The 25,982-nt window shown below is 36.1% G+C and overlaps 1 protein-coding gene across 1 annotated transcript in view; it reads right to left on the bottom strand.

Moving 5' to 3' along the window:
* Positions 1 to 23,759, bottom strand: part of Cad87A (cadherin-87A) — an 85,200-nt gene extending 61,441 nt beyond the window's left edge. The window contains exon 1 of the mRNA XM_066403254.1: positions 23,592 to 23,759. The gene's annotated coding sequence lies outside the window, so the exon portion shown is untranslated. The remainder of the gene's footprint in view (positions 1 to 23,591) is intronic.
* Between the last annotated feature and the right edge of the window lie 2,223 nt (positions 23,760 to 25,982).

The raw sequence follows: 25,982 nt of genomic DNA, 5'->3' as shown, positions 1-25,982 counted from the left end.
ATGTTTTAACGTCAACCTTCGAAATTCCCAATAAGTCTGTACTGTGTTCAGGCAAATACAGGGCTGGGAGAAAGTCCGAAATAAAATTAATATCTGTTCAACAAGTAACTTAAAAAAATGATTAAACATGTGAACTGATTTTGAATTGTAGATATTTTTTGGCAACAAAGTGAAATAATTTCTTTCAATCCTTTGGCTGCTGCCCTGCCCAACTTTTTTTTATGGAAACATATGTCGTGTGTGGACTCACTGAAAAGCTCCTGAAAAATGGCATTTTACCAAACCATTTTTTTCCTTTTAGTTATGTGATTATTAGGAAATAAAAACTCTTTTTAAAAACGCAAAAATGACAAATTCCTTCTAAGTTCTATTTACAGGTTATTTAACGTAGCTTATGCATGCTGAAAATGTTTTTCGCCCTTTACTTAGCATACTCCCAAGTTCGTTGCCAAGTTACTCGATCTCAAAGTAAGAAGCTAAAAAAAGTATTTTTGCTGTAACTTTCAAACAATTATTATGGTAACAACGAAAGTTAGGCGATTTAAATAACCCACAGTCGTACTTTCACATGTAAACAGACGTTTCATATGTCTTTCTTATACAAGGGAAGTCAAAATTTCTCATTTAAATTCATTTATTTTTTCAGTGAATTAACGAAATCGGTTTTTTTCATAGCATGATGTTTCATGATTTTTCAACAAAAAAGATATATCTTGCTTTAATCGATATCTTGTATCGTTTTTGAGAAATTCACATTTTATTATCAACACGCCAACAATTTGAAATGATATAAAATAGCAGTTTATTTTAAAAAATGGTGTGTATCGCAAGTAAAGTTATCAAGAATATTTAATATGAGCCCTTGGATTGCCACACATTTTCTGAAGTTTTTTAAACATCTTTTTGTTACGCAAAATAATAGATACTGATCATCTTTAATGGAGTCGGCAGCCATAGAATACGATTTAGCAACTCACCTTACTTCCTACTTTGAGAGTTCATAACTTGGTAATGAAGGACGTTAGATTTTTATTTTTATTTTTTATTTTTTATTTTAAATACTTTAAATATTTTAAATGTATAAAAATTAATTTTTTTAAAATTTATTATTATTTTTGTTAAGCACTAGCATTATTTTAGCCTTCTTTATGACCTCTAGAATTTATGACATAACCTTTCCGGACACGCTGTATATTATCTCGCCCTTTTATAGGAAATCTGAATATGTAGATATGAAGGTTTTTCACAATCAGCAAGATGCGAACTTTGGAGACAACGGTTCATTCTGTATTCTGTGAATAGGCCTCATTCCCAAGTGGAATAAAAGAAAAAACAGCAGATTGTTGCATAACAGTATCGGATAACACAGTTGTTTTATAACATCGTCGTAAAACTTAATTTGTTACTACGCCACTGACCTGAATTCGAGCCACTGCACTTGTCATGTTGAATTTGGAAATTTCAGTGCGCTGATCATTTTTAGCTTCACCGAGAGACCTTCGACGCGCAAACGATTCGCAATTGTTTGTTTACAGTCGTTATTGCGTTTCAAAAGCCACCTTTGACAAAAATGCCCAAATAATCGCATATTTAGAAACATACACAAAATGGCATTTATTAATTAAATATGACGGTTTCGGTGTGTGAACATGATATATCCCTTTAAAGGAAATTTAATCACCTTTTAGCACATTTGTTAATATACAGGGCAAATGAGGGAAGTGTACAAGTCAGATCAGTCACAACATGATGAATAGTGTTCAATTGTTTTCATAGCGTTCCACGGCCACTTTCAGCAAAAATGTAGAGACCCTGTACAATGTTTCAATTTTCACGTGGATATTTAGCAAAAATCTAAACGGAGGATGTGTTCAAGACGGAATATTCTTGAGCTAGGAACTTGTACTTGAAAAGGACTTTTAAAAAATGGTAGAAAGTTTTTAGTAGCTACCGCCATTGTTGGAAATGGCATATCGCGTTTCCAGTACCTTTACAGTAATACCATTCAATGCATCTAAATTAGCTATCTATTTTGTCTACTTTTTGCTTCTCCTTAAAAATCTGATTTTTCAATTTTGAAAGCAAATTTCTGCAGTATTTTTATTAGATTCTCACTCTAACTCCAGGTAACCAGTTTAGCCTGCTATTCTTCCTGAAATTTCCCTTATAACTTACTTTGAAGTTGATTTGTTCACTTTCAGCTTAATTGGCTTTCTCCGAGCAACTTTGATTATTCGGCTGTTTGAATGTTAGAGCTGCTGCTTCCCCCTAGTTTACCGGACATTTACGGAAGAATAATTTCTTGAATTTCGCCTTCGCTTTGTTTGAAACAATCATTTTTTTTGCCTTCAAATAATGTGCAAAAAGATCTTTTTTGGTCATAATGTATAACGACTTATTGCCACCACGATGCCCCGTTGTACCTGCGTAATCAAACTCCCTGGCAACTACCTCCAAATTTCACGCGACAAATTCAGATCATCGTTCTAGTTTTTCCAGAAAAAGACCGATAAAAACCGACCCTCCACTGACACCATCTTCCAGATATGTAATTGATTATCCTGTTTTGGGACATTTTTTTGCCGAAACACAGTCTGGAAAATGAAAATTAATTACTGCGGCTCCTTATAGCAGGCGCTGCTGCTGTTTTATTACCCCAAGAGATAATAGTTGAACCAGTCTGGTTTATACTATTATGGGAACTCGTTTCGTGGCTCCCCTCTTCCTTCTTATTAGATGATTAAGGGGAAAACAGATTTTGTTGTGCTTGATTAATGGCTTTCGGGGATCGCCCTTTAATTACCTTCGCATCTCAAAGATGTTTTTCGTTATAGCTGTTTAAAGCCTTATTGAATTTTCTAAAGAGTTATTGCCTTTTTCACGCACACGTTTAGGCTCAAATAGCTAAAGTAAACTAAAATAACGTAAGCCCCATTAATTCAGCTGCGGAATTATAAATTACCCCTAAACCAAACCAGCCTCAAATAATGGGAGGAAACCCAATACAGAATTTGCATTTGTTTGAGAAGGATCACAGACGTGAATGTGGCAAATTTCGTATAGAAATTTAAATTTAATATTCAGCTCTCATGCCTGAAAATATAATACATCCTAAAGTACCGTATTGTTATGGAAATTCCTTCCTAAAAGCTTGAGTTATCCGAGCTGAGAATTTAATTTTCGTTGTTTATTTAAAAAAAAATGCAAAATTTCAAATTAGCTGGAATAATAGTTTCTTGTGAATGTCGCGTTTGTCTACAAAAAGAATCAGGAAATTGCAGAGTGGCCTGGATTCACGAGAATATGCCAGCGATTCCGTTATCACGTTGCATTTTTCCTCCTTTTTAGCTTTGCTTTAAGTTTTTAAAGAGCTTTTAGCGAAGCGAGATTACTCTATCTATATCGAAACTTTATGCTCAGTTTCGTCAAAGTTCCACCTATCTATCAGCAGTAGCAGAGGATTTTTTCCATTATTTTCTATAAGTGGTTTTCCAGCAGGAACAAACAACAATAAAATATCGGCTCTAATATATTCCGTAGAAAAAGTTGAGCTAAAAAAGTGGAGAATTTGATAGGGGTTTTCGGCTCCCCCTCAGGAACAAAAAACATCCTGTTAGTGTGTTTGGCAGGATATAATAAATACCGCAATTTATTTAGGTTTTCGGTCTTAGAAAAGGCGCTAGCTTAGATGATATATCTCTCCAAAATAAAAATATATTGTTTGCTGTTCTGGTTATAAAGGCAGCAGGATTTTTTCCTGTCGTGTTTATGACATGGAGAGCCGGAGAAATTGAATTATGAGTAGACCGTTCACTTTAACGTTTCCACCAAAATTAAACCGTGAAGAAGCCTTCGTGAGTTTCAATTAAAATATTGACTAAAAGCGACAATTAAAAGAAAAATTTAAAAAAAATTCGATTTTCTTTTCTGACACGAGTTAGACAACATGAGGCACGAGTTATGCAAATATGACACGAGTTACACAAAATTGTATTTTCTAGTAAGTTTGATAAATACAAGATTATTTTTAATTTTGCTGCACGATCAAGAAATAGGCAAATGGCATAATTTTTGACAAAGTTTTGCTTGCTGGCTGATGCGTCTTATATCTGTAGGGTACCTTCATGAGTTTCAACTTAAATATTGACTCTACTCGAAAATGCCTTTTAAAAGAAAAAAGAAAAAATAGCTGTTTACGTAATTAGTTAAGAGATTCACAATTTTATGTTACGAGTGTGACTCTGACACGAGTTACACAAAATGTGACACGAGTTGGACAAAACAGCATTTTCTAGTGAACTTGACAGGTACAAAATTATTGCTAATTTTAGTGTACGATGAAGAAATAAACAAATAGAATTATTTTGGATAAATTCGATCTGCGTCCTGTATGGTTTATGTTTGTGACATGGGGAAATTGAATTATGAGTGTTCAGTTAAATTGTGTGCAAAAACCAATAAGGTTACACAGTGGATTAACAGCTTTGTTAAACTGTGAAAAAGGGAATAAATAATGAATGCTTATGCCACTTATGCTCGTCGTCACCGATGTATCTTTCCGCTAAGTTTTCCTTTAATCCCAAGTAGAGTTCACGCTGAATCTCAATAAATTGCGACTTTTCTTTCAATAGCAGCTGACATCTCATATATGCAAAATTGAAGATAAAGCGACTAATTATCACAAAGTATTTCCACCTCGAGAGCTTCTCCGAGGTTTCATTGTGCTGGAAATTGGACTTCCCTCTTATCTTCGCAGGCAAAAAGGTAAAAGAACTAGTGTCAGATACGCTTAAGTGAAATAATATAAGCAAACAAAGAGAATGAATCCTTTCATTGTAAAAAAAGAGTCCTTTCAGTAACAATACTACGTTTGATGAAAGAACAACAATAATTAAGGAACTTGGGCTGTTCCCATCTCTTTTAGGTCTCCAATTATCACTTCGTTTGAATATTGCATCCGGGTTGACATCGTATCTGCACAAAGGGGTTATAAATATTAGGAAGGAAGCACAAAGCAGCCTGATTTGCTTTTAAGCTGATGCGGTAAATTATACAGTCTAGCGCCCTCTTGCCGAAGACAAAGGCCCTTCGTTATATTTATTCGCCCTTTCTCGAAAGAACAACAGAGTCAATTACTCTATCGCCGGGAATGATAACTGAATCATAAATAATTCCACTCTAAAGTAACAACCAAAAATGTAAATTTACCGAGAAACGAGGTCTCCTATTTTTCATCCGGATGAAGTAAACCGGTTGCCTTACGTGCATGTGTCTGGAAATGATCGTTTGCTTAGGCAGATTACTTCGCATTTGTAGGAACTATTTGTTTAGGAGAAGGGAAGTATTTTTTAATACGTCTTTTCCTTTTTCTTAGATCTTATGCATTTTGAGAAAAATAATCTAAAGGATTCATATCGGGTGATCTAGGAGGCCGTGCGTGAGGTTCTGCTCTTGGGGAATATTCGTCGACGAGAAATTAACCCACAATTGAACTAAAGTGTGGTGGTGTGTGGACCATTTCTTTTACTTTGCCAAAGTATTGTCATTTATCTAGTGTCCTGGATACAAGAGGCCAATCCGGATTAGACCTGCTGAACTTCTGTCAGCTCGTGTATACACATACTCTACAAAAGCTGTTGAACTTGTTTTTCCTTACGTCAAAAACTAGTAATGTGTACGGTATGAAAAAACAGTTTTTACGCTAATGCTTATGTGAATCACTTCCTGCACAACTCATACTCTTGCTAGGTGGTGATTACCCTAGCGCTGCACTTTGTATAGTTTAGACCTTGTTCTTTTCTAGTGATCAGCATGTAATGCGAGTTTTTGAGTAATAAATTGTGGGTTGTGTTTAAAATCGTCCAATTTACCAACGCAGAAATGGGGGAATGCATTTTGTATGCGGAATGGCGTACCGTAATGCTCAAGCTACAAGACGAAAGTATTAAGCGCGATTTCCCTACTGAGTGTCTCCACGGGTCCAAATTTTTATTAATATTTACACAAGACTTTGTTAAACTGTCAACTACAACAATTAACTATTCCAGAGAGACAACAGGGCCGCATGCATGGCCATACAGATCGCCCGATATGAGTTCTTTAGATTATTTTGATGGAGTCACTTAATACACGTTCAACAGAATCATCGCTTCGAATTATGATCCTCAGTTAAAATTATTTTTAATCTTCTTTCCTTTTCTCTTCGCTTGTTAGCTGCGCTTACTGGGAACCGCCTACGCAATAATAGATTTTGCTTTCGAATTAAAGAATGAAAGGAGGGACTTCAATTAAAAATCGTTGCTATCTCGAGCGTTAAATTCATTTCTGTTCGTTATTTTTAGTTTAATTATATTTGAGCAATAATTAGGCCAAAATTCTTCGGATAATTGCTACCTAAGTGTACTGAAATTACGAATTTTTGATCAGCTCAATTATAAGAAAAGAGAAATACCTGCTCCATCGTTGTAGCACTATTACCCCTGGCTTAATTTCAAACTGCCAGTTTCTCACTGAAATTCCTCAAATAGGGTAAACTAGAAGAGTCCTCTCCTAAAAACTAATAAACGTTAAAATCGCTGATAGGCTACGCCAACACAATAATATTAAAAGAAAAACATCGGAGAAAAACAAAAATCGGTATCCTCGAAATTAAATGCAGATGTAATAATTCAGACTTTTTTTAGTTTTTTTTGGCGTTTACGTAGAAGTAGGTCCAATGAATACGAAGTGAGTAATGAAGTTCTTGCTTCCACTCAATTGGCTGCACTTCATTATTACAGATAGGTACAGAATGAATTTTAGCATAAATAGTCACAAAATAAAAGAATAATAAAAAAATATGAAAAGATGATTTAAAAGAGTCCGGCGATGCATAAATGCGCCTGCTTCATCAGTGGCCTTTCTCTGACCAATGTTGATTTAAATCCCAATTTTGCCGTTTTTAATTTTCAAATTTAGTGAGAGAAAGGGCATTGGTAAAGCATGCGCGCATGCAGAAAATGATTTTAAAACAGCTCTGTCCAAAAATGGGCAAGTTTCGTTTTTTATCAATAAAAAAACATTATTATTTATCTTTATTTCGTGATTATTCATCTCTGTCCTCAGTCTCTCCCAATTTCACTCCCCGTCCATCCGTAAGAATCAGATCATTAAGGTTCCACCTTAATGAGGAAATGATTTATGCAGATATCTACAGAGCTTATTGGTCTTTTAGAGCGAACCCCGGCTGCTGGTTCAATGCCTAATTATATAACACCGAAATGAAGAACAATGGACAATATTTGCATGTATATTCGCATAGTGTACCTAAAGCGCAATTATGAAGATGAAACATGCTGAAACCTTTACTAATTAAACTTCAGCCAATTACGTGGAGCTTCCATTCACTCCTCAGTTTGTTGCACGCATAGTTTACACTCTCTGTGAACCGTCACATGTCTTAATTAAATCAACGAGATATATCGTAGATTAATTGCCCTCGTCTAATGTTTACGAGCCCTTAGAGCCGAACATACTTATTTACATTGATCCAGCTTTTAGCTGATAAAAGCAAATAAAAGTGAATTTTAGGTCTTTAACATGGAAAATACTCGACGGCAGCGTTAAAATAATCAAGACTATTAGGGAAAATTAACAGGAAGCAATTGCGCGAGAGAATTTAATCATGTTTAGATGGGAAGCCATTAAATCCTTGTCGATAGGGCTTCACATATGAAGCTTTGGATTTTCAGAAATTACGTTCTTCACGCCTTCCAAGTTCTTTATCCACAAGTGATTTTTATGTAGCGTAGGCACAACTAAACGGGTCATTTAAAAACAGTACGAAGTTCTCGTTTTCGCTCGGAACAGCTAGGCATTTCTATTTTCCAATAGCTAAGGAAAGATGTCGGGAAATTGTATCTTTATACAACAAAAGGAAGATTTCTACCCGAAGAATTGTACGGACATCGACCCGCACAACGAGAAAATACACCGAAACCTGCAAGTAAATAATGACTTTCCAGCGAGCGAGTAAGAAAATTGAGAAAAACGTGTCTGTTGTGTATGGCGTTGAGGTTTCTGTTAAAAGAGATGTTTATTCAAAAGAGATCTGCGTTTTGCAGGACGGGTCTATGCAGGCATTATTTTCATGAGAATGAAAAATTATCAGGTCAGAGCTTCTAGAAATTTAAATTCGTTAGAAGCCAGAGTTGTGAAGAGAGAAAAAGGGAAAACTCTGGATGTGACAAAAAAGACCCTCTTTAGTTCGTTAATCTTTAAGTACTATCGTCTATTTTCACCCATGTAGGTGGGATCACATGAAACCCCAATTATTTTGTTGCTAATTTTTTAGAAAAAATGTAAATCGGTTGGAAAACGACGAGGCCGGTTAAACTGAAACAATTTGGAGTTCAAGAATATGCCGTTTTCAAATTTGAAAAATTCCGATCACTTTCGAAGGTACTCGAACAAACTGATATTTTTGAAAAAGGTTTTTATTTTTTTCTCAGCTTATTTGACAAGTTAATTCAAAATGATTAAAATTTTATTGAGACAACGTTTTTCCTTCAACAACGTGGCGATGACATATTTAAAATCCGACGTTTCGAGTTTCGACAACCATCATCACTTTAATTTTTGCTTATAAACATCATCTTGAATTTTCCTATTATTGAATTCAGCTTCTTTTATGATTATTATGTATGTATTACACGTTAAGGTTCCCTGTTGCAATATGGTGCACAAGTCCTGTTTTGTTTAATAAAGATATTTTTTACAGCTCGACTGAATTTTCCTTAACGTTACCTGCAGATACAAAATTAGTATAAAATTATTAATAAAAAGCCTTTTCAAGTGAAGAAAAAAAACATATTAGAAATTTCGCTGGCCGGTATGCTCACCAGATTTATTCCTATCAGATTATTATTTATGAGCATTTTTGATACTTTCACCGAACTGTCAGGTTGATACATCGCTGTAATCAGAAAAAAAGCTGAATTTAAAAATGTCAAAATATAATATAACGCCCACAAGAACAAACGAAGTTAATGACGATTAAAGGAAATCGAATCGTTGAATTTGAAGTATGACACCGCCACGTTGTAAAAGAAGACAAGTTGTACTAATGAAGTGGCAATCATTTTGATTTACCTCGTTCAATAAGTCAAGGAAAAAATAAAGACCTTATCGTTGAATTATCTCTGCCGCTGAGCATAATACGTCAGAAAGACTTTTAAAATAATATTTATCAAATGGTGTGCTAAATTTCGTTAATCGACTATTTTCATTATACAATTGTATCATCTAACATCTACCACTACAATCCAATATGTTCGAATATTTAGACCCTAACAACTTCTATACAATTTCATCCAATGTTGGAATGTAAAAATGCTCCCACTTAACCGCTAAATTGAGTTGTTTTAGGTCAATGTAAATTTTAATGCCATCATTAGTTTTTTTCACGATAACGAGAGCATTTGCTCAGTCTGTTGGCCGGTTGGTTTTCAGAAAAAATTATGTGTTTTATTTGTACATTTACTGCTTTTAAGTTCGTTCATCCCTCGTATTCAACCCCACAGTCACAGCTGCAGGAGTAAATATAATTTTTCGCCTTGATAAGTAAACAACTATCATAGTTTCTTATTTTGAAAGTAAGATAACGGTTTGCTTACCCTGGTGACTAGATTCTTGTTATTTCGTAACTAGTTATGGAATGCAAACAGGTACTGTCATGTCGTGACTCCGTTAACAAATGGTTTTCGTGTCGACAATAGCTGTAGTTACACAGGACCTGTCTGTCGCAAATTGACTTGGGCCAGCTTCACCAGGACCAGGTAGACTGCTTATAAGCGACACGAATAATTTAAAGTTAAGAAAATAACAAATTCTTTATAAAGAAAGTTAATATTCTTGAAGTCAATCTCCCTTGCGACCTTATAAAGTTGAAGAAAGGTGCTGCCGTTAAGTTTAATAAGTTCGGAAGTTTTTAGAATGTTGCGTGTTAGTTTCAGAGCCAGCCACTTGTATTTCTCACCATTTGGGTACATTTTTTAGCAGCTTTTTCATAATTCAGAACCCAGAGAATTAAAGTTTTCAAGGTTCGTCCAACAGCGTCATTGGTGAGAAAGCCGGAACAATTCTCATCTTAATCCGACTGATTTGCCACTTCTCAGTCGAAACCAACGATCTTCTATTGCAATCTTTAATGCCTCTCCCACGCCATTCCATTAGTATTTGCAACGGCTTATAATGGCAAACATTCATATTTCATGTATTCTTGACAAAATTATCATTTCACAAGCAACAGCGGCGGAAAAAGAACATGGGATAACACCCTTTTTATCGTTAAACTCTTCTCCAATATCAGTGCCTCAATATTCGCGACCCGCCATCGCACTGCTGAGCCATTAAAGCGAAAGCCATTTAGGTCGCAAAGGAACGTTGAAAAGATAAACCCTAATGTTGCAGAATTATATGAGGAAAAATCGAATATTCCATTAATGATTATGCTAAACAGCCAGTCGATTCATTTTTTATTTTGTGTTTGATTGCAGGTTTAGGAAAGGCAGTCCTGCTCTCACACATGCTCCCGCGAGGTTAATTAAAGAGGCAGTAATCAAAAATTGGAAGCAGTTAATGAGTCGCGTTTGAAAATTGGGAGTAATTAAAAATTAGGAGTAATTGGAATTAGTAGCAATTAAAAAGAGAAGTAAGTAATTTATTGGAAAATCAACTCCGCATATCTATTTCTGGCGTAGTTAGACCCCGAAATCAAAGAGCAACAATCTCTTAAATACTTTTGGCCCCCCATTAATCTCTGTCACTTGGAAAATATTATTTCATATAACCTAGCTATGGGCCTTGGCACGAACGTTGTAATTTTTTAGAACGCCAGTTCGCGACTTCCGAAAGATATCATTATCTGTAATTTATTTCTTTTTTATTTATCAAATAACGTTATTTAATATTTTACGAAAACCAAGAGATATTCCGTGCAAATTTATTATCAGCCACTAGTCCTGTAGGAATCCTCTTTGTTTATTATTCATAGGTTCCGTATTTGCATTCATATTAATTTCAGCAGGAGTCGCAGGACATGTTCCAGTTCAAAGAAATTCAATATTAAATTATGAATAATTTCCAACATCATGCAACGAAGCAAATTTGATTTTTAAAGCCAAAAACGTGGTTTTTGATATCTATAAATATGTCACAATGTTGAAAACATGAACTAGTGCAAAGGAGCTTCATCTATTTACGAAATTACAAATTTAATTGCCATTACAAATTAATATCACTCTTCTTAAAAATTGAGTCGACACATCGCAATGGTGAAAGGCTAATTGAATATTTAATTGAGGCATGGAAACTTCACTTATTTGAGAAATTACAATTTTAATTACATTACAAATTAAGATCGATTTTCCTAAAATTTGTCCGACTATGTGTAGCGCTTTTTGGGTCCCTAAGGGCAACTTTAATATTTAACTAGGGTATAGAAATTTTATCTACTTATGAAATTATAATTTTAATTACACTTACAAATTAATGCCGATATTCTTAAGAATTGACCCCACTGTATGAAGACCTTTGGTCCGCTGAAGGTTCATTTAATATTTAAAATGGTTTTGTGTGTTACAGAGCGTAGCTCCATTATGAAACCTTTTAATACCGCTGAGGTTTCACGTGTTCTACTTTAACGTCAAATTAAATATCTAATTATTGTCCCTCATTTAAATATTTTCACGTTCTCTTCGAAATTCCTGTAAGAGAATCAATTATAGGATAGAAATAATAGAAATCTTCAGAAATTCGCTTTCAAACAGCATTTTTATTGCAGGAATGAGAATTACTGGGGATTCCAATTTATTTCGCAAAAATCCATGAAAATTGGGGAGATTCAAGTCAAATTGCTAATTAACAATTAGGCAACTTACAATTCCTTTTCCAGTCATTGTCTGCATTTTTTTTAACTTCCAATTGGTAAATTTGAATTGGTAACAATTTGGGAACTATATAGGTTCAAGAACTACAGTTATTCGGTAACGATAAAGCTGTAGAAAATCCTTCTTGAAAAATCGGTGGAACGTTTGAGTGGAAAGAGGCACCTGCTATGGCAAGTGACGAATGGAGGTTCAGGGCTCATTTTCCATTATCTGTTGAACTTGATGAATGACTTCTGGTATACGTTTTAGTGGTCTCCGCTGCCATGTTTTCTTGCTAAAGATCCAGTTTGTCTAAATAGAGCAACAGTTCTGGACAAACACCCGATTCTAATTAAAAAATACACTAAAAACTAGATATGAAACTCCTCCATTGTTGAGGTGATTATGACTCTATTCCTCTGCTTTTCTGGCCATTGTAAACATAAATCCGTAACAAATATCTTTTTTTCAGTGGAAGATGCATTTTTTAGTATGGAAAAACAGTTTTTAAAATAACCCCACGAGTGGGAACTAAGAAAATTAAAACCGTCCAGATATAAAAAATTTATAAAGACAAAGGCGAATTCGGCATGGATACAGTAAATAAATTCGCCTCAAAACACTCTTTATCAGAGATTTTTTGATAGACCCGTCGCTTTGTGATTATTTAATTAAAATTGACGTAAAACCCGTTCAGAAAAAAGAGCAAAAATTGGTAAATTCGACTCACTTCATGCACTTTCAATACGTTCGTTTGATGGATGATTCATAACGGGTGATTGTCACAAAGGTTTAGGATAAATGTCCAACATACCGAATCGTGTGTTTGCGACATGTGAACAAAAGAATAGGGCTTGAAATTGGTGAATGAAGAGACAAATTGCTTTCAATTAAACTATACAATTTTGCTACAGAAAAGTGGAAGTTTGGTCAGGGAAGTCGATCCCCCCTGATATGCCTCGAGATTCATCTTAGTTTTTTAGCATATTTGTTTCAGATATTTAAACAGAGCATTTACTTTACCTTTATATGATTTTTGAGACTACTTAGCTCTAAAATGGTTAAATTGATTTGGGGTCATTTGAACTAAGCCTGTCTACTCTTCCTTAGGAGGACAGGCTAGTTCGAGTTAGTACCAAAATATGCGGGTGAGTGGACCAAACATATATGGCGCAGATTCAGTAATTCAAAGATAAAAACATTATGTATTTTTATTGAAATTTTCTGTGCTAATATTGAATTTCTATGAATAAGATCTCACATCATTAACCTGAACTACTTCTGTCTCTGTGCTATACTGACTTCTTTTGAGGTGAACTAACCTGAACTAACCTGTACTTTAAATAGTGAGGTCGATCATCAGTTTGGTGGAAAACATAAACAAGATGATCGTATCATCAGCTGTACCATTTTTTCTGTTTGTTGTCCCTTTCTTGGTGAATGTAGTATCGTGAGTTCTTCTCATCTCTGCTATGACCAGTAGGCTCTTCGTGATGGCCGTCCTGTATGCTAATATTAGTCTCATAGCTGCTGGTCTGTTTGATCTTTCCAGCAATTTGCTATAGCTATTGCTATAGTATACGATTGCTTCGATCCAGATTGGCTCGGCATACTTCATTACTCGATGAATTTTCGCTTCTTGTTCCTTAGGACGCTGGACTTTTGAAGAAAATTCACTTCTTGAATAATAACGGTAATTTTGTGGAAAACATGAACAAGATCATCTCGTGTCATCAACTGCGCCATTTCTTTTGCTTTACTTCTTCATTTTTCCGATATAGATTGTCGAGTCTCTATATTCTCGGTTATCGCGGTGACCTGAAAATCTGAAGCTCCTGAAAACCGGTTGCATTCTGACTTGATTAGAAATACGAAATAATCGTGAAATGTCGTCTGTTCTGGTAAATCTTGCTCGTGCAAATATAGGGTAATACCGATCCCTTTTGAGGTGAAACTGGAAAATTATGGGATTACACAGATACCATAATTTATTTACAACCTTGTGGATGAGTCTCTCCCTTCGCAGAATTTGTAAGCTCCAAGGAATTCACGTGTTATCCGGTAATATCGTTGGCTTCAATTCGAGTGTTATTTGAATCGAGTTTCCGAAGTTTCAGCGTAAATTAAGGGGTATTCCTACTCAATTATTTAAAATCGGGAGACGGGAACTCTCCAAAAGCGGCACAACTTTTTAAATAAATCTAGCTCTTTAGCGCAAAATCGTATTAAAAGTTTTCCCTTTCAGTCAATACCTTCTTCGATATTGAATATCTGTTAGAGGTAATACAAAATTCAAAACTGCCTAATAACGCAGAAAGTTGTTCTTTTCGCATGTGACCGTGCTCATCTGGATTACCCGGAATTGAGCATGTCTAGTGCTTCGAACAATATTTAATCTGTTAATTTGGACCTTATACTCAGACGAAAATCCAATTCCGTGGACCGCTTTAGTAAATATTTTTATTTCCCTTTTTGAGTCCGACGCAGCCAAAGCGGAGCAACTTTCGTGTCTCATTTATTTTTGTCCAGACGTTCCCATAGTGAAACTTTCGCAAATGACTTTTACGTGGAAACTCCGGCAGGAAACTCTTTATTGAAAAGAAAAATAATATACTTTAATTATAAAGTTTCTGCGCCTGGAGAATCCGACTCCGCATTATTTCAGGGAAAGCCGAAATTTAAACTTCAAGTTTTGAATGGCAACACCGATACGTCTTTGAATGATGTGTTGTTTTGTCCTGATGGGAGCGTTCGATCCACATCGGTTAATACGTTTTAGCTGCATTACTGACAAGTTCAATATCATGTAATGTTGATCTGCGAGTAAATTTGTATTTACTAAATAGTGGGCAATACAATGCAATTGCTGCCAACTTGTTTGCTCAATCCATCGCGTCGGTTCTGGGCGGTGAAGGTCGTTCGATTCATCATTTTGTGGAAGTGTGAGTCCGCATGGTTGTTGCTGTTGCGTTTTGCGATATTTCCGCGTTCAAATCTGCAACAATACTGAGAAAATACCTAACCGAACCCTCAAAACTGCTCGACCTCCTGTATTTTGCTAAGTGAAAGGGATGAAACTTAAATGTTCATTCAGCGTACGATATGCTCCCCTCAACGTTACCGCAACAAGGTACGTTTCGACCGGTAAAAGCTGCTCTGAAACTTTATCTTAATAAACAGATTCCCTTTTAGTGGCAACTTCACTTTGCCTTACTTCTGCTTTAATAATATTAGATTACAGAGGAAAAGCCCTAATTCTAGACCGTCCGTTGCAAAATTTTTATCGTGAATAATGCCAAAAAGGGGTGCAACGCTGGAGCCATCGCCTGAATAAATACATACAGGGTGTCCCGAGTCCCGGGCGCCGAAGGTGAACGACAAAATCTTCAGAAGTTTGCGTATCCGAGAAGTGTTTCGTTAGCAAAACGCCTGAGTTCAAGTTTTATTTTTGAGGGGTCAAGAGTTTTTGCAGCCCCCAAATTTTTTACCCCGCGCTACTGGCTTTCTGTTTTCCGAGGCCTGAAGTCGCTGTTCAATTCCGAAAGGTTTTAGCCCTCTCATTGTTTCCGTATCTGTTTCCGCTTCCGGTTAGGTGGAAAGGTATCTGGGAATGCGCATGATTTTCTTGTAATAAGTGTGCTTCATGTGGCCTCCAGATATGTGCGAAACAATGATAAACGTACGGCAGTTTCGCCAAGTCCATTAGATTATTGACCACATTTTTACCCTAATTTGATTATATACATATATGCGGAAACTCAAATCTGAACCGACGAAAAACTTCCATCTCTTAAGCTTTTAGGAAAAAATCATGTGCTTTTCCTGATAGATTTGCACACAGCTGGAAAAGGTGGCGGAAAACTGCTCAAGCTTGGGAGACCAGGCGGCTAGTGCGACAAAAATTCTGATAATGCCGACCCTCGAACAAGCTCTGCCCAATAGATTTTGACCAGGAATTGTGAATTCTAATCGCGTAGCCTCTAAGGAGTGTTTCGTATGAAAAATAGTTCAATTTGATGTCCGGAAAACTGGAGGAGCGAAACCAGAAACAGAGATCAAGTGAGCCGTGTGTCCCTTCCTGCGGCTCGTGCGGGAATAATGGCTATCATGTAATCTTCGTACAATAATATACTATTACTCCCTCATTTGGTTGCCATCGCAATCGCACAATAGCTACTTATTTATGCATATTAATATCAGAATTAATGCTTCAGCCCATGCGGTAAAAGCGTAGCTAAGCCTCAACAACATAACTGAGTTTTATTTCAAATCAAGGTGGATATCAAAGCAACAAACAGAAACTATAATGTGAAATTTTCTAGTCCATTTTTCCGTTCTCGAATTCTGGCATATTTAGTTGACTATTATCTAAAATCAGAAAGGTATCAGGAGCTTTTCATAGCTCATAGAGAAACCAGCACCCATTTTCAGTAATTTTAGTCCCAACATTTCGTTGCTAAATATCAAATATTCAGTTTTTAAAGCTGTAAAAACAGGGCAGAAATATTGTTGAAACAGTAGGAAAATAAAGTTTATTTCATCCATGAATTTCCAGTTATATCACAAATACCGAATATGCAGCCAACACACCATTTTTCAGGTCCAAATTAATCAATGTGATTGCAATAACGTTCTGACTAAATGTCTAAGGAATTTACGCGTGTTTTTTAAGGATGGTTTAGTATTTTTACAGCGTCGCAGATAATTTTGAGCGATACAGGGTTGCTTCCAATGATTGAACTCTCAATTCAATTAAATTTGCTTAGACATAAATCCCTCATTATTCTATAAAATACTTCAAAGCAAAGCACCTGTACGAAATGCGAAAATGGAGCAGTAAACGTCTCTTAACTCAATTTCCCCAGTTTATTCAAAAATTACCCCAAAGCGTAGTTCTCTGTCCGTTCTTAATTGAATATTCTATATTTAGAATGTCATTTGCTTTAAGCAAAATTAAATTTTCAATCCATTTCGTTTTTTGAACGATTTTATCTTCTCCGAATTGGTTTTGTACCCGTTTTGTGTACGTTTCTACTGCCAATTTCGCCCAAATTCCAATCAAAGAAATGTTTCTTCAACGAAATTTGTTTCAAAAAAGCTTAATTTTCTCATTTCTAGTTCTAATTAGGGCGGATTTATTAAAAATGCATAATCCCTGGTTTAACTTATCGCAAACATTTTCAGAGCTCTGCAAACAATATCCTGAAAATTTAATTCGCCAACAGCAAAGTCTTAATTTTTCAGACAGGCTGGCAATTGAGTTAACAAAAGGGTGGAGGGTAAACATTAGGTTGATTATAAATTAGCTCCGAGAGTTTTAGATGGTGCGAATTTGCTTCTCGACCGGGCGGAAAAGGAGCCTGATAAAGGTGAACCAGTCATATAAATACCAAATTTTTTGTCGGCCAAATTCCACTCTTTCTTCACGGAACTGAATACGTAACGAGCCATGATGGATACGTTTCCGTTTTTAAGTCGTTTTCCATGTCCCGCAACTTTCCATTGAATTCATTCTTTTATTATTCATTCTTTCTAGGCGTAACTTTTGACACCCTGAAAAAAATTCAATAACATACTGCTGGGCGGCCTCGAAGCTTTCGGCTTAAAGGTTCTCTTAGCGTTGAAAACTGACAATCACCAGTGAAGGAAGAGAGAGTAATCTTCACATTATCTACAAGATGCAACTCAATTAAACCCGGCAGCATATTTCATAATTACGGAGCTTAATCAAACCGAATCCCTTTGGATTTATACCGGGAAGTGACCTGAAGCCTGATCCCTTTAAGCCGGAAATAAAACTTCAGCAAAAATATTCGGGTCCGGGTGCGATCGACTTTATCATTTAAAGATCTCTATCATAGCCATAATGAGGGTCTCTAATTGGAACTCAAATGAAGGTAAAGCGAGGGAGAGAGAGAAGAAAGCAGATTTCACATTTCTTTTAATTTTTTTCTATTCATTTTAGTTTCGAAATTAGTTGAAAATCAATCAACGTTCTTTCGTGACAGTGGCGGTGCAAAGCACATTAGTGTGGGGCTGCTTACGAGACCCAATATGCACTAAATACTAATGCAGATCAATGGTGTATCACAATGTCATAGAACACGGCAATCTATCATAATTATGTCTCTTTCGGCATGCCATTGCTTTTGGTCTTTTTTTAAGTTACAGAGAATCTTTTCATGAAAGAGAATTTTTATGAAACCAGTGGCGTAGATTTTTGGTTCCTAGGAGTATCCAAAAATTTTCAAAATTTAGTCACAAATAACAACAAATCTCGATGAATAAAGCTCAAAATTACAATTTTTCAAATAATTCATAAACATTTCAGAATTGAACAAAGTTTTATGCCAAAAAAATCCGAATTTATTAAATTGCCATTCCCTTCTTCGTACAGAACTCATAACAGATATATATTTACAATGACTTTTTTCTTGAAAATTTTCTCATATTAAATGAATAATTATAAAGTTTCAATATTCATGAATTTCTGTCGCATACTCACGCTTCTCGGAGCATCTACGAAGTTGCAAAATAGTTAATGATAGGCGACGACCTCTGATCATTTGAATTTTTCCCTCTTTGGGTGTAACACCGGTTTGTTACATAAATCGGAATAATAAATGTTCAATAACCATGAAAATCAGCGGCGTACTCCATTTTTCAAGGCCTCTAGCGATCTGCTATTATTCAAACTTGCACGAGTACGTTTGACTTTTTTGACCTCTTGAAGTACGACTCTGTTTTTCGGTGTTCCTTACGTGAAAGTTGTGCTTCATACGGCCCTGCGTTTATGGGCTTCAAACGCATAATTTTAAAATTATTTAATGCAGAATAAGTCATTAGCGTATCATAATGGTAGTTGCACTTTTGGTCGTTGTTTTTAAAACGCATCCAGCACCAGCAAAAACGGCGCCTAAATATAAAATTTTCATATTGCAGAGCAGAGCAATCAGCAGCCATACAAGCTTATATTTTTGATATTATTATTATACAATATCTAATAAGCAGTGGCGGATCTAGGGGGTGTGTCCCAAGACACTATCTTGTCACATCGCTTGGTTTTCCTCGGAGAAAATCTAGAGACATATCGCAGGCAAAGTAATTTTGTTGGCAATTTGAGGCACCTGGGAGGAAAAGTCTGGAAAAACTAGGTCGCACAGATGACTGGGGAACTGACGCCTTGTCTCCCTGATATATTATCTATAAGTTACAGGTGTAAGTACCTACACATGATGGAGAATTTATAGCTCTTTGTATCGCTCGTTGTGGACAACTAAACCGAACTTCTGGTAACAATCCGAGGCTGTGTAATTTCAGAGATTAGAAACTCAAAACAATCCCATCTGTAAAATATAACTTTTCTAGCTTGGCCTAGTGCCAGCAATTTGTTATTCTCTGGAAACAAGGGCGCTTTAACAAGACTTTCATTTGCATTATTTAATAATTTCCGGACCGGAGCATTGAAACAACATCCAAATGCTTTAATTAAAAATCGGACACACCTAAAGAAGAAGAACTTGCTGCAGAAAAATTTCTGTTTCTAAATAATAAAAATGCCTGCATTTCATTCACCATTATTTATATAGAGCATTTCAAATTCGACCCTCACCATGGGGATCTAGGAAACTAGAAGAGATACGAAGAAGTTTAAATGGGGCAAAATTGCGTAATTGAGCGCTTGACCAAATGCCGCTTTTAAAATTTGAATTTTCCGAGTACTTCCGGAAATATCCAAAAAAAAAACTAAAAATTTGAGATTTTGTTTTTATTTTTTTAGCGTTATTTGGCAAGGAAGCCCAAAACCACAAGCACATTTTCATTGCCACTTTTTCTCAGTTACCCGATGACGTTTTCAGATTTGTCATTTTACTATTTTTTTGTCGAAAAATCCAATGTGGTGCCCATAAAAAAAATAAAATTAATGATGGAAGTCGAAAGACGAAACGTCGGATGGCAAATCTGAAAACTGTAGCTGAGAAAAAGTTGCAATGAAAATGTGGTGTGGTTTTGGGCTTCCTTATCAAATAACGCTAAAAAAAAATAAAGACGAAATCTGCAATTTTTAGTTTTTTTGGACAATCTTTGGAAGCACCCAGAAAATTCAAATTTTAAAAAGGGCATTTGGTCAAGCTCTAAATAACACAATTTTGCCTACATTTAAACTTCTTCGTACCTCCTCTAGTTTCCAAAATCCCAATGGTGAGGGTCGAATTTGAAATGTTCTGTATATTTTAGGATAACTTCTAGTATTCAGGTTAGTACTCGTCCATGGACACTTACACGGACGTTCCAAAACCTTAAAAGTGAAATTTGAAGAATCTTCAATCCGACGCACTTTCAAAATCGACTAAAGTTAGTGCATATCTCGGGAACTAAAAGAGACAGAGCAAGAAAGAAATCAGATTTATCGCTTCGTTGATTTTTGCATTGGTGGCATTGGCACTGACATTGGCACTGGAATTGGACACTGATACTGGCAAGGTTTATCTTCAAGGTTTCAGAATTTCATTGGTGGCATCCATGGGTAACCGAGGATTATATTTGAAGAGTTTGTCAAGTAAGTTAATTACGAGTCCTAGATCCCACATATTCTTGATTCCTTCTAAAGACAAAATATGATGAATAACAAGGAACATGACTTATAAATTATTGCCTGCAGGGTAAGAGGGATATTCAGCGCACACCAGGAGAGGGTAAGTGCGGAACTTTGGACAAATCGTATTTGAGTTTGTGATTATCAAACAATATTGACTTTAATGATATGTTTCAGGGAGTTTTAGATGCCAAACTTTCACAGGTAATATAGAAAATTCGGATGTATTATATGGCCGGAAAGTTTGCCGCCACGAGGACCTGTAAGTGGCAAAATATACATACGGCGCCGGAAGCTACAAACTTTCAGATCATAAATCGAAATAAGGTGGCATGTAGCTATATTTGGGGCTTTCTCGTTTCGTAAACACCCTTAAACCGTAACATAACTTTAGTAACTAATTTATTAATAAAAGTTATGAAATTGTTGATTTGAATTGAATATTAAAAACACTATTGGTGTGGAACTTGGGAATTTGGATCGCACCATTCAAGACCAAAGAAGAGCTTCGTAAAAGTACCAGAATGGAATTTCTCCTGTTCTGATCCTGAATAATGCAGCTCAACCTTTAACATATTTAGACAATGCGCTCATTCACGACTCATTAATTCTTTCTTAATGCAGCACAACCAAGTAGGAAGGCCTGATTTTATCTACAAAATGTAAGAATTTGTGCTACGGATTAGTAAAGCCAAAGTGATGAGAAAGCAAAAGATTTTGAAGATGATAATGCTTTTCACTGAATCTATTGATATTTTAGGGAAGCTAAATAAGACAAGAAAAGACCACAGAGGTGGTAGAGAGGAGAAGGGAAGTTGAAAAATATTAGGCAGATTGTCTGTAATTTTGGAAGATTTTTTATTAAAATATTCCCGATTTAGAAATTTAGCAATTTTAACAATCAACGAAAGTTTATTAATATTAGTTCAGGCCATAGTGCGGTTTCTCAACGGCGCTACTCTAGTGATGCACGTAAAATTACGCAAAATCTAGGCCTATACCAAGGACCCCCTAGGATTGAGATCAATGCAGACAATAGAGACGGAAAGTGGTGCTGGTGGGTAGAGGAGAATTAGGAGCCTCAAAGTAAAGATGGACGAACACGAACTTGTTACGCAGGAAAAGCTGAAATACCTCGGAGCATGGTTTGGTAGGGGAATTAGTTGTTCTGAACATATAAGCAAAATCACAGAAAAAGGGGGCAAAGTAGTTGAAGTGCTATTTAGAATCATGCCGATAGAAGGTGGATCCGGTTATGATAAGAGAAGAGTGTTAGTGCTGGCAGTTTCCTCTGCCGTACTGCATGCGGCATCAATGTGGCAGAAAATACTAGAGTATAAGAAGAATGAGGCACCATTAAAAAGAGCGAATCGCACACTGACGATAAGAGTAACAAGTGCTTGTAGGATAGTGAGAGAAGACCCTGTAAGTGGATGCGACAAGGTTGATTAGGAAAATGAGAACGAGAGTAGGGTGTGTACCAAAAAGAGTATGCTGAAAGAATGGAGAAACTATGGGAGAAATGCGAAGGATGAACAAGTGCTTTAGAGCCAAGCACACAGGTACAAGGCAGAATGGATGCGATGCAATTACGAAATGATACAGATGTTCACAGGACATAAAGTTTTGGGTGAATTCTCTACGGAATAGGGGTGGAAAGTGAGAGCCATTGCTGGTTCTGCCAGAAGATAGTTGAAAACACTCAAGAGCATACCCTGTTGGTGTGCTCTGAATGGGGAATGATGTGGGAAAGGAGGAGGGTGAGTGGATTAAAGCTGGAGCGTGAGACAATAGAGAGAGAACTCACTGAGTGTGAGATGAAGCGGATGGCGTTTAAAAAGATGGCACAGGAAATTATAGGAAGAAAAACCGTGGAGGAAAGAAGGAAGAAGGAAAGTAGAAGAAGAAGATAAGTGAGTGTGAAGTAATACGGAAAAGAGAGAGTGGGCGATTTTAGTAGCTAGATGTGATTATCCCAAATCCTACACTATCCAGTTGTTATCACTGCTCACCTGCGGAAAACATCAACCAGCCGGGTGTTTTTTGAAGACTTCCGCCTCCTCATGCAAAAGAGGTTAATTCAAGTTAGTATCTTTATTGATCCCAGACAACCATTAAAGTGGCGGAAAACATTCTCTCCCATCCTGAGAAAATGATCAATCATTTCGGATCCATTTTCTTACTTCTTTAACATAAATTTAGCTGCAAATCATCTGCAAACAGGTTGGGATAAAGTTCGATGGTTCCAGCTACTACATTTAAGTTCGGTAACTGCATTTTAAATGTTACGAGCATCAGACCATCACACGCCAATTCGTAAGTATTAAGTGACTATTGAGTTTCTTGCCAGTTAAAGAATATTAAGTATAAGTGAATGTTTAAGGGTGATGTTGAAATATTACGTAAATGTTTAAGTATCTGTTAATCCATGGCTTTATGTACCTTTTATGTGCTTTCCTGTGTTGATATGAGTTTTATGTGAAGAAGGCTTATGGCACCCTAGAAGCTTCATGGAGTTCTCACCTATAGCTAGAGCTTACATCCCCAAAAGCTGGGAAAATGTATTTTTTCTTTTCTTCTCTAGACGCAATTATATTGCAATGTGAAAAAAAGTGTAACAATAAAATTGTTGATTAATTCAAAAATTGTCGTGACTTATCTGAGAGGAAAATCCCAACATTCGTGTAGGCATTACACGTAAGTTGAGCAATTTATCACTCGTTGTCGGAGCATTAAGGGCTTTAAAACCGATAAGAATCTGTTTAGAAACCTCTAAAAAAACCATATTTTAGCAGTTTTGTGCGATATTCGCAATAACGTTTCTTAACATGTTCAGACCTGATTAAGCATTTCAGGTCAGGTCAAGCAAAGTTTTTGATCGGAGAGCTTCTTGAATATCTCAATTTTAAAAACAGTTTTCTGGTGATATTTCTCAACTGTGATGGTTCAAATTTCTTAAGTTTTTGTGGAAAAAAATCTCATATATTGTCGGGCCAAGTGCTTTTTTGTCGATTTATAATAGTAATGTTGCTCATCCAGCTAAGCTCCATCAATTAAAGACGAAATTTTTTGTAAGAAAATTTACTCACCGGAAAATCTAAATTTTTCCTCCGTAAATGGCGACAAGCACCAAAACAGTCGCGACCATAAAACCGTCGAACCCCGAAACTGTCAGAACAAGTTGCAACTTCCGCACGTAACTTCCGAAAATTGTTCGAAACTATTTTTGGACTGGACGGGAGTTGAGTTTGGGCTGAAGTTCGCCGATAACTGATGACGGTGGACGAGTCTCTCAATTCGAAACTCCGGTAACGGAGTCGGGAGTTGGAAGTTGGGCACGGCGACGCGACGGTGCGAAAGTGCCCGGCTCGAATTCGGGATTTCAATAATTGGGCAGGACACTTGTCGAATCGCATCGTTTAATTATAACGTTGATGAATGAACCCTACTTTTTTCAAATTACCCTACAAATTTAGATTCAATTTTAACAGCAGAGAAAAAAATCACCGACTATACAAAAATTGACCCCTAAATTGTGGTTTAATGGAGAGGTATCTATTGTTTATTGATCCCTAATATCTCCACTGAGGTCCTGGGCTTTGAAAAGGGTTTTTTCAGGATTTTCACTTTTCAGTATCTCCAAAATCGCAAAAAATAGGCACAATGTGACCCGGTATCTCAATAACCAAAAGAGATTTTTTGTGCAAGATCACATAACGTATCGAGAAGATTTATTTGATCTATTTCTTACAGCAATTGATCCACAAGTTCCTGAGATGTCAGCGTTCAAATTATGAAAACTGGCAAAAAGTACGTACTTCCCCCCTCCGAAAATTTTTAGAAAAATTTCCAAATTTCTATTGTGCTGTTTTTTGGTTTAATGGAGTGATTAAAAATTAAAAGATACAGACAAAACCGTTTAGCGCAGGCTGACAGAGGCCCTTTAGAGAATTCATTTGAATTTTAATACAATTGTTTTTTGAGTTCCCAAAAGATCGGTGTTAAAAATTTGAAAAATGGTTAAAATTGGGCACATCAAGCATCTTTAGAAATTTTTAGGAAAGCCTAAAATATTTTCAAGTGATTTTTGCTGCTCTAATCGACAGATATAGGGTCCATATGTTGACGCAGGATACTTCCATCGAGACTTTGAAATGGAAACATCTACTTTTCTTTAGGAAATCGAATATCATAGTAAAATTCATCTAACTTTACCTGTTCCCTAGATATTTTACAAACCTGTTACTTGACAACTTCTCCATTTTCCAGATCGACTCACCAAGTTTGCATTCATTTTCAGTTACTTTCTTGTCAAGAAATCTGATTCGAGAAGAATCGAGGCAAAATCCACTTATTGTTTTAACTGTTCTCTGGATATTTTACAAATCTTTTCTCGTTGCTACAGCTTTCTCATTTTTCAAGATAGATTGGCTAGTCAATTAATTTTGATATACAGGGTGTATCAATTTTCTTGCTTCCTTCATAGTTCCTATAGTTTTCTAAATATTAAGTTGAAATTTGGAAAACTTGCAATTCTTCGTCTACATTCGTCTACATATTATACATAGAAAAATTCTCATTTGTTCGCCTAAATCTAGACAAATCAATAGTTGAATTCTCTGTTAAATTTTAAAACTTTTATCCCTTGAGTCTGATCCGTGCCTGTCGTCGTTTTTCAGTCATTCGCAAAAGTATTTGGAAATGCGGATGATTTTCCCCTAAGAAATACTTAATAAATTATGGTAAAAATGGGGCGATTTCGGTAATTTCATTAGATTATGAGGGAATTCGATGAATGCTTCAGGTAATGTCGGACGGGAGAATGAAGTAATTGGATGTAAAATTTAAATTGATCTATTGAAAACTCCGATAAACTCATATTTTGGCACTTCGAGCGAGCAACTTACGGTTGGAACTCAAAATGCTTCATTTGCGGGGCAACATAAACAGCTAAAGGGAAGAAGCACCAGAGTTAACAAATTGGTGATTTAGTGATTTTGCGAATTAGTGATTTTTAGTTGTTTGTTAGTTTTATTCTTGAATGTCTAGTTCGATGTTTGCGTTTTGACTGTGTGTGTTTTTTTAAAATTATTTTGGCGATATTGTAGAGTTTATTCCTCTTAGAACCCTTTTTGAATAATCGTACCACTAAGGGATTGCGGTGGATTCCTTGTTGTTCTTTGCTGGGTCTTAAGGGTAATGTCATCATTATGTATGTAGTTCATAAATCTCTATTATTCTCTTAGGTCAGTCATTGGGGGTCCTATCGAATGCTTTCTTACGATCGTCATAAGAGAAGCGAATGCTTCGCTTCTTTAGATGAGTATACATTAGGGATGCTCGGTTTCTCAGGATATCGTTTAGAACTAGAACAGAACATTTCCGATGGTGAGCAAATCATCCCCTGCAGAGCTCTTCGAGCCACAGCCACATGAATTTTTAAAGGATTCTATTTGATATTAATGTCCAGGGGCTAAAGC

Source organism: Euwallacea similis, chromosome 28 (genome assembly GCF_039881205.1).
Source record: "Euwallacea similis isolate ESF13 chromosome 28, ESF131.1, whole genome shotgun sequence".
NCBI classification, from domain to species: Eukaryota; Metazoa; Arthropoda; class Insecta; order Coleoptera; family Curculionidae; genus Euwallacea; species Euwallacea similis.
This window is presented reverse-complemented; position numbering and strand designations above follow the sequence as displayed.